The sequence below is a fragment of the Prinia subflava genome, chromosome 4 (genome assembly GCF_021018805.1).
Source record: "Prinia subflava isolate CZ2003 ecotype Zambia chromosome 4, Cam_Psub_1.2, whole genome shotgun sequence".
Taxonomy (NCBI): domain Eukaryota; kingdom Metazoa; phylum Chordata; class Aves; order Passeriformes; family Cisticolidae; genus Prinia; species Prinia subflava.
The window spans coordinates 27,321,322-27,329,592 of NC_086250.1; the positions used below are offsets into that span (position 1 = coordinate 27,321,322).

Consider the following 8,271-nt stretch of genomic DNA (forward strand, 5'->3'; position numbering starts at 1 on the left):
TTTATTTATTTGTAAAGTCAACTTCCGAAATGTCACAAGTGTGTCCCTGCTGGGGAAGCTCGATTGAGTTCAAGACTGCAGTCTTACAGTCCTTAAACAAGCGGGTTAAATCCTTCTGTGTTTGCACGCTGCTTGCTGGGAACAAGTAAAGCTTCTATTTTATGATGGGTTTTGTGTTTAGACTTGACTATATGCTAAAGCATATGACCATATGCTTTTGAGAACTTCCTTGCTGTACTGGAGATAAGAATTTAAATGTGGCTATTTTAATTTTCCCATCAGTCGTGGATCTGGGATAGGATCGTTGGTGTTTGCCCCTACTCCCCTTTGTATTCCAGAAAGAGTTCTAAATTGCTATTGGGGAAAGGGATTTCCACTACTGTCGTGTGCTCCATCACGGAGTGTCCCTGGTGCCTGTTGTTCCTATTTACCTTACCACAGCCTCAGTATCAGCTAGATGAAGGCGATGAGGGTTGGGTTTCTTTTGGTGGTGGTTTTTTTTGTTTTTTGTTTTTTGTTTTTTTTTTTTTTTTTGTTTTTTTTTTTTTTTTTGTGGAAGGTAATTTCAAGACAGACCAAGGACCCACCCACAGGAAGCTTTACTGTTCCAACTGAAGAATTGGTGGGGTGTAACAACGTAATTAAGACGAGGGAGGAGCTTCGCTTGGGGCATTTAATTTACCTTGTTGTGCCACTAGCTCTGTGAAGTGACAGTCATCTGAAGTTCATTATAATTTGTATCTGAAAGTGCTTGGTTCTTGGTGTACATACTTAACTTGTTCAGTTTGTTTGGCAACGAGGGTGAACAGTGGGTAGAAAGATCTTCCTCCTTTAATACCACACACGTACACAGTAAAAAGTAATGTATCAATGTAGATTAACTACGATCTCTTACTTTTTAGCTTGAACAGATTAGATGATTCTATTTTTCAGCATATTTTACCCAAAATTTTACCAGATGCATGGGTTTTACATGACGGGTGTTTTGGAAATGCTTAAAGGAAGTTTAATTCCTCTTCAAATTTGATAGTATTAATTTAAAGCATAGATAGTATTTTACACCTTAAAAAGCTTTTAGGTGGCTTGGAAAAGAGTCTTTCCTCTAGCTTTAAAAAGCTATTTCTTTTTCAGCTATGGAATGATTTGCACAGCATACTTTAGAGAGATTCTTCAGCTATCATACTCATGTAAAAAATAACTTCAACTCATATCAAGACTAAAATGTTTTAAAGCAGTTTAAGGGGACACTGGGTCTGGGAAATTTTAGCCAAAGTTATTAGTGAAAATACAATCTGAAAAGTCACCATCTATCGTCCCCACAGACAATAAAAGTACTATAGCCCTGAAGCTTGTTTCGTGACAGTACTTCTTAGAAGAGTGCAGGCACCATTGGCAACTCACGGTACTGTTCAGATTCTGCAATACAGTTGGTGCTGGCTTTTCTGTCAGTGACAATTTAGGAGTGGAAGAAAGTAAAAATGCTGAACTTGAAGTCTAAGTACATTGATGGTAAGCCTGGTTTTAATGCATTAAGTGTAGCATAAAAAAACCCTATATGAATATGGTATGAAGTAAATCCCTACAGTTACACTCACAGTTCAGCTTTGGTCAGAACAAATGGATGGGTTGACTTGCCTTATCTTGGCTCTGTGTTTTTCTGCTTTTGCTGCCAGATGAAACTGGCACGGAAGCATAAAGATAGCAGAAACTTATCATATGCTTTGGCTGTTTGTTCAATCTCCAGTACAGTTGTTGTGGAGCCACTGATGTTGTGGCTCTGATTAACATAACTAAAGTTCATATTTATAGTCCATTTAAGTTTTAAAAGTTATTTTCCCCAACTATAAAGAAAATAATGTATTTATTGTGAATTACTTTCCCTGTTACATTGTTACCCTGATGTAACTGCATTGCACTGACACGGAGCTCTTTTATTGCTTAGTTTTGGTTGCTTCCAAAGCAGCCAAACCTAAAGAAGCACAGTATAATACTTCAGTCACTCTTCTTTGGAGCAATAGACTTCTCTGGGAAGCCAAATCCTTAAACAGTCCTAGGTAAAATAATGCCCTTTATTGGTTCTGCACTTGTTACTGTCACACTTTGGGATCAACAGGCATCTTCCAGGCAAGGTAAAGACTGGGAAAGCAGTATAAGAAAGCACCTAAATGTGCACATACGTGATGATTGACACCGGAACCTGCAGGTGTCACTACAGTTAGACCTTGATACAGTAGGGGATCTGCACCTTTATTGTTTGCTCTGTTTGTAGGAAAAAGGAACTCACATTCTGTAGCATGAGGCAGCAGTGAAATACATGAAGGGATGAACTCAAAAGAACTTTCTAATGTTGTTACAGTGGGGGAAAAAAAACCACCCAAATTTGAGGTGTCTGGTCCATATGCCTATTCAATAATTTGCTGTGTAAAGGTTGAAGCTGTTGTTTTACCATGCTTTCTGTGAAGCTTTCTGGTACTTGAATATTTATCCCTAACTGCAAATTCTCGTTTTCAAAGACCAGAATACCTGCCTCTACCTGAGAAACTGGTAGTTGCAATTTACAACTTGTCAGTATAAATGCTGACAAAAGCAAAGTTTAGGAAAAAAAGTGAAAATGTTGTGAGACTATGGCCATTTCCAGTGGTTAAAAAACTGCTCTAAGCTTGCCTAAAAATGTGAAATATGCTGAAAGGAGAAGCCAAAAATCCTTCCTTTGTAGGACCCTCCCAAATGTCTGGAATTTCTTAGCTTTCCTGAGTGTGAGAAAGATTTTTCAAGCATACATTCATTTTTGACATGAAAACACTGAATGCCTTCTAAACTGTCTCAGATTTCTGGGTTAAGTTTCCCTAGCTTTGTGATTTCTAACCTCTAATGCCACCCATAAAAATGAGACAAATAGTTTATGTTGCAGTATGCTGGAAAAAAAGATTTTTCTATATATATGCATTCAAAAAAGTATCCTAAATTAAGTGAAAACAACCTATAATGAAGTATAGATGTATAATTTGCATTCATATATAATGTTTGCCTCACAATAGATAACATTGGGAAGACTATAAATTCATAACAAAGGCATTTAAGCAAGCATTACAGATATGCTCTTGTTTTAGACTGGGCTAATTAGGAAGTGTAAAAAAGCTGTATGAAGTATTGTTCAGTCTTGGCAGGTTTCACTATGAAAATTGTATTCCCTTTGAGAAATGCAATAGAAACTGGAAAGGTTTACTAGAAATAAATTAAGCAGTTGCCTAATCATTACAGCACAGCATAACTATACTTTCTGTAATCAATTATTTCTTTTCTACAATCTTGATTAATTTAGAAAAATTAGGTGGCTTTTTAATAACTCTAGTTTTCTCATTAGAAATGTCTATTTTTGAAGTAGAAAGGGAAAAGTGATAAGAAAGCAAGCGTGCCTTAGTATAATGGAGCAGTTCCAGAGCTGGCAGCCATCAGGAACACTTCTCTGCCAGTGTGGCCTGACACAGTGAACAGACAGGTGAATAAAGGGATGCCCAGGACTATATGGCTGTCCCCAGGCAAGGAAAGGAATTTGTACAACTGCTTTAAAACATCTTACTGCTGATCTTGTGATAGTCAAAGGCCTATACCAACAAGGATTGAAAACAGACATGTCAGCTCCTGCTTAAGTATGCTGTCAGAAATGAAATGGACAGTTTTCAGAGTAGTTTCCTACACAGAATCACTTCCAAACCAGAATTATTTGGATATTTATTTCTGTCAAAGAGACAAAAACTATATTTACCATATATAAGCTATTAATTCAGCTCCACTGTTTTTTGAAGCTTCAGTGGATATTTAGCTAGTAACAATTTCATAAGAAAAATCTTCTGTGTTAAGAGATCAGTCAGGTTACAAAATGCAGTATTTAAAAGTCAGGAGGAGACAAAAAGCACAGAAGCATATGGGCTGTTGAAATGCTGGTGAGAGACAAATACCCACTAGCATACTTGGATGCCTCAGAATGAATGGAGTCAACCTGACAAAACATCTGTAAGGTCAAAGAGAGCTATTATCCCCACTTCACCAATAGGAAATTGACTGGGAGAGTTTGTGCATAGCCAAGGCACATTTAATTCTTTCATTTAGTTTTGAGACATCACTGGATAATTTTGATTTAGGGACAGTGACCTCTCTCCCCAAAGAACAGCTGACAAAATCTTAAACTGAACCACTAGTATTTGTGGTTGTTGCTGGAGGGGATGATCCTGCTCTCCATCTCGTCCCAGGCCATGTGCTCCTGGTACTTTTCCTGTGTTGGATCTAGTAGCTGTGCCACCAGATTCGCATGCTGAGCTGGCAGCTGCTGCAATGCCATTGCAAGACGTGATCCAAGTGGAAGGAGGGAAACGCATAGGCAGGGATGGACAGGACAGAGCGAGATGAACTGTTTTGTGACAACCTGCATGTCAGATATACTGGTGTGAACCACACCCTGAAAACTTCATCTCCAAATAGCAGATATTACCCTTATTGCAAGCCAGAGATATTGTCTGGCAACAATCTGTTTAGATTGTTTAGAGCAGGGCACCTGCTTTGGCAGAGGTACAGGAATGCAAACAGATTGCTACCGCTTCTTACATCCAGCTCTCTGGTGGGTGGTTGAGAGATGAGATACTGTGTGAGACCAGGGAAACATCTAACAGATTATGCATCCCATACAAAGTACATCAATCTTACAGATTGTGCATTAAAAAAAAAAAAAAAAACAACAAAAAACTAACCACATTAAATGCAATTCCTGTCAGCGTAGCATGTGAGGCAGTCCTTGTCCATTCAGACCTGGTAAAATCTGAGTCAGCTTTTACTGTGACCATTTCTAGTGCTTAAAAATGCAGCTTGTTTGGAAAGGCTCCAGAGGCAAGTGATAAAATAACCAGAGGCCCAGCAAACATAGTCAGTCCGTTATGCTGGAACATCTATAGAGAGGCAGAAAAAATTTCAAATACGTAAGAAGTACCTATAAAAAGGAAGGGAATAAACTGTTCTCCAGTGCAATGACATGAGGGCTGGATTTAAGTTGAGGCAAAAGAGACAAGGTTAAACTACATATACTAATTTTGCAATTGTAAGAATAGCAAAGTACTAAAACAGATCACTTAAGGAAGATGCAGAATTTCGGTATTGAAAAGGCTTAAAGGGTATATAGAACAAACAATAGTCTGTAAAAGCCAAAATATTTGGCTTAATAACCCCCACATAATTTGTTGACTCTGCTGAATCTGATTTCTAAGGTATCTGTAAGAACTCATTAGAGTTGTAAAATGAATACAGTGAGAATTGTATCTCTAGCATTCTCTCTCAATTCACGCCCTTGACAAACGATTGTTTTCTTCCCAATTAAATTTCATCAAATGTCAAACTTTCCAGTCCATCTAAATCACTAATATATTATTTCTAAGGCTTGCTATCTCATGTCTAAATCGAAGCCAAGACCTCTCTGTGCCTTTCTGCCATGGGTACCTGTCAACCACACCATGTGGAAACAGCTACTGAGAAAACTCTTCTGTTCCGCAGCCTAAGCCCATCACCCTTGGAGGTTCCCCCGGTCCCCTCTCTCTCCCTGTCAGGGTTTCATTCTTCTGCAGGGTTCTTAAGACAAGCATCTCTGTGAACTCTTGGCTCCATCAGACCACTTGCTGCCTCTGCCTGTACTTTTACTCCTTGTTATGTGAATTTCTGTGCTGAAAACATGGTATCTCTGCCATTTGTGGGGTTTCTGTCTCCAAAAATTTAAAGTTACTCTTTAAAAATTAAAGTTATTCTTTCTAAAGAACTTTCTGAAGTTTTCTCATCACTCCACACAGTCGGTTGCCTTAATAAAGTAAACCTTTGACACGTTCTTGCTTTTTGTGTTTAAGCATGTAATCAGTCCTATACACACAAAGATCATAAACAAAGACATGCCAATTTTATCCAACGGGATCTTTCTGATTAATTGTTGCAGCCGCAGTCCTATAGTCCTATGCCTTGACCCTCGTTGAGCTCTGTGTGTCACGCTGCCCTCTCAGCCTCAAGCAAAAGAGAAGATCCTAAGTTGTAGGGGAAAACAAAACAAACCAAACCACCACCAAACACAAAAAGAACGTTCCTCGGTTTCCTGCGCGAGGAAGGCCGTAAAAGCAGCAGCAGAAGACGAAAAAAAGCAAATGACCCCGACGTGATTCGAACACGCAGCCTTCTGATCTGGAGTCAGACGCGCTACCGTTGCGCCACGAGGTCCTGCTGGCACCTTGCGCGCAGAGTATTAGAATTCGGTTGTCGCGGATGTCCGGCAGTACAGCCCCTCTATCCCGAGGGGCAGGGCGTGGGGCGGCTTGGGCCGGCGCGGCCAAGGACCATGCCCGGCCGCTTCGCCAGCTGCACCCCTGCGCCGGCCCCTCTGCTCCGACACTGTTCCGTTACCGCCTTCCCGCGCAAGCACGTTAACTCTGCCCACCCGCACCCCCGCTAGTGGTCCGCAGCAGCAAGGGCCTTCCGCCACCGCTCCCTGGTGGTGCTGAGCTCCCCTCCCGCGCAGTTGCCGCCCTACGCAGGCTCCGTGGGTCCATTCTCCCGCTGCCGGAGGCCGTCCCTACTGTCCCTCCGCCCACAGCACAGCATTTACAATCAACCAACGGGGACGTGGTTGTACCAGACTGCTGATAAAAGCAGTCCCGCGAAAACTTTTTTTGGGTAATTCCTCGTTAGTATAGTGGTGAGTATCCCCGCCTGTCACGCGGGAGACCGGGGTTCGATTCCCCGACGGGGAGACCGCGATTTTCTTTTTCTTATGCGGGCGGCGCGTTTTCCTTTTAGCGCCAACGGTTTGAGTGGGGCGGGGCAATAAAAAATACGCGCGAGTGCAGCTCTCCCCGTCGGGGAATCGAACCCCGGTCTCCCGCGTGACAGGCGGGGATACTAACCACTATACTAACGAGGAACCGCGGGCAGCGGCCTCCCCGCGGGGCCCCTCCCGCTCCGCCGGGCCCGCGGCGCCTGCGCGAGGGGATGGGGGTGGGCCTGGCCCGGCCGGAGCTGGCGGGCGCCGCACAGCGGGCGCAGGGGCACGGACGGGCGCCGGACACAGCGACACGGACAGGCACCGGACACAGGGACACGGACAGGCACCGGACACAGCGACAGGCTCCGCAGGCACCCGCCCCACTGCGGCCCGCCGCGCAGCCGCAAGCGGACCTGCGGGCACGGATCCCTGGAAATTGCCGCGGGAGGGAACGGCCCCGCTGGAGGCGGGGGGTCGGAGCAGCACCGGCAGCTCGGGTGTCTTTGCACTTGTAGTTCTGCATCTCGTTCACGCAGAGTTTCTTTTTACAGGAACCTGAGAAGTGCTGGAGTCAGCAGTCCTTGAGGTTAAGGAACCGGAGCACCTGCTCCTTACCTACCTAAAAAAGGAACGAGGGAAATGGAAACCAGCTACTTTGAGATTTGAGAGTAAAAGGCAGAAGGACATGGGCTGACTATCTGGCTTGATGCTGACCCGGTCAGCAGAAACGTGGTTGTAAGTTTCATCGCAGTGACATTAGACAAGAAACTATATTTAATTTGCTGACTTCTGAGATGGAGAATTAACACCATATAATAAACAAGCAGTTGGAGCAAATGGTGTTCTCTTTTGATGGCCTCCACTACTGCTAGTACTTGTTTGCATAAATGAACCCCAACTTAGCTTTTCCAGATAATCATAGCTAAAGAGCAAACAGCATCCTTTATGTAAACTTCTAAATATAAGTGACTTGTAAACAATGCATTTCTGAGAATTGGCTGACTCATTTAAACATTTGAATGTGTTTCTTAGTGGATGCAACAGATCTAAATTTTGTCCTGAAAAGTGAAAAATAACAACCATAGTCTCATAACAATTTTGAGACTTTAGATGAAGTGTAATGAGTCATATTGTAGGGATGTGATCTGGTGATAGGCTTTAAACTTCCCAGAGCAGGATCAAAAATGGTATTGCCAGGCTGGTCTACACTTGCTGTGCATGTTCAAATTTTATTTGAAAGATGTTAATGGTTTGCTTGAAGCTGGAAGACTTTCTGGTGGATCAAACATTACCTGTTTGCATTTTATGGGACCACACACACTTAGTTTAGATCTTTTTGCCTGCAATTTCTCAGTTTCTTCTGTTCATTAACACTTGCAGTCAGGGAGCTGAGCTTCAGACATCTTTATGTACCCTAAACAAGAAGATGACTTATCCAGAAATACCTAAGAAGGGGAGCAAGAAGAGAAATGGAGGTGTGAGTCAGC

The 8,271-nt window shown here is 42.6% G+C and overlaps 3 non-coding genes across 3 annotated transcripts; 1 reads left to right on the top strand and 2 right to left on the bottom strand.

The window, feature by feature from the left end:
• Positions 1-6,171: 6,171 nt before the first annotated feature.
• TRNAW-CCA (transfer RNA tryptophan (anticodon CCA)) lies at positions 6,172-6,243 on the bottom strand. Its single transcript has one exon. It is a non-coding gene; the product is annotated as a tRNA-Trp (tRNA).
• A 458-nt stretch (positions 6,244-6,701) lies between these two features.
• Positions 6,702-6,773, top strand: TRNAD-GUC (transfer RNA aspartic acid (anticodon GUC)). The gene has a single exon. It is a non-coding gene; the product is annotated as a tRNA-Asp (tRNA).
• Positions 6,774-6,871: 98 nt separating this feature from the next.
• TRNAD-GUC (transfer RNA aspartic acid (anticodon GUC)) lies at positions 6,872-6,943 on the bottom strand. The gene has a single exon. It is a non-coding gene; the product is annotated as a tRNA-Asp (tRNA).
• Between the last annotated feature and the right edge of the window lie 1,328 nt (positions 6,944-8,271).